Genomic DNA, 1,333 nt, shown 5'->3' with positions numbered 1-1,333 from the left:
GTGATAGGGTTTGCAAGCTGCAAAACTTGATGGACTCAAGATTGTCATATCTTTCTCCTAGAGAGCAACTGCGGGTTTGAACTGTGGATCTTTTAGTTAGTATCTTTGCACTGAACCATTGTGCTACCAGTACTCCTTGATATGAGTGCATGCCTACACTTGGCTAATTTCACCTTTGGGAAATTTGAGGATACTAGTTCTGATCATTAGGTTTTGCATCAACTTGGCTGAACTGTATTCTGGTGTTTTGGCAGATAACATCTACTAATCTCCCATGATTTGATCTAAAATAATGTAATGACAGCCAATTAATTGTAAGATTAGGGTCAGATACAACACTCTTTTTCAGTTCACAGTCATGATGCAATCAATTGAAAGGAAGGTTCTTTTATGGCCTACTTCCAATATAAGTGAGTGCACTGGAAAAAAAAAAACTTTGCCTGTCATCAACTTCTGGTTCTTTGTATTTGAACCAATGACTTGTCATATTGCCTCCTGATCCTGGGAGTCATCAGTGCCTGCCACCTCACCTGGCAATCTTGGATTAATTAGCTACTACAAGCCTGACTTGCTGACCTCAGATTCATTTGCCTCTACAGCCATCAACATTGATTATGGATCCAAGTACGACAAAATCTTTGACAAATTCAAATTTTCACAGTTTATTATAATATTACCTATTGGTCCAGTTGTGAGGATTTTGATCTTCTTGTCATTGAGTTGTAATCCATACTTAAGGCTGCAACCATTGATGATCATCAGCCAGTGTTTCAAATCCCCCTTACTTTCATCAAGCAAGGTTGTATCATCTGCATATCACAGGTTATTGGGCTTTCGTCCAATCCTGATGCCACATCCGTCTTCATAAAATCCAGCTTCTCTAATTATTTTTTCTCAGCAACCAGAATCAATGAATATAGTTAAAAGATACCACCCTGATGCACACCTTTCCCCATTCTAAATCACTCCCTTGCTCTGTGGACACAACTGCCTCTTGATCCCTGTACAAATTCCACATAAGTATAATGAAGTGTTCTGGAATTCCCGTTCTTCTCAAAGCTACCCCTGTTTGTTTGTTTTATGATCCACACAGTCAAATGCTTTGGCTTAGTCAACTAAACACAAGTAAACAGTTTCTTTCTTTCTTTCATTCTTTTTAAAAACAGGGGAGAGCCTGAACACAGTCCCTGACTACCACAAATTATGCAGTCGAGTTTCCCACATTTGGGGAAATGGCAGGGGTCAGCACACCCGCAGTGCAATGGATAAGCCTCGCCCTGGGAAAACCACCTTCGTGACCATGGTGTCTCCCCTGCCAGGTAAGTATGAAAGT

The 1,333-nt window shown here is 40.4% G+C and overlaps 1 non-coding gene across 1 annotated transcript; it reads right to left on the bottom strand.

Annotated features, from left to right (window-relative positions):
• Positions 1 to 1,162: 1,162 nt before the first annotated feature.
• Positions 1,163 to 1,327, bottom strand: LOC115872638. The gene has a single exon (XR_004047972.1). It is a non-coding gene; the product is annotated as a U1 spliceosomal RNA (small nuclear RNA).
• Positions 1,328 to 1,333: the final 6 nt, after the last annotated feature.

This window comes from Echinops telfairi, unplaced genomic scaffold, assembly GCF_000313985.2.
Source record: "Echinops telfairi isolate 266 unplaced genomic scaffold, ASM31398v2 ScPeMD7_7427;HRSCAF=8465, whole genome shotgun sequence".
Taxonomy (NCBI): domain Eukaryota; kingdom Metazoa; phylum Chordata; class Mammalia; order Afrosoricida; family Tenrecidae; genus Echinops; species Echinops telfairi.
Note: the sequence above shows the minus strand (reverse complement) of the source record. Positions and strands in the feature narration are given on the sequence as shown.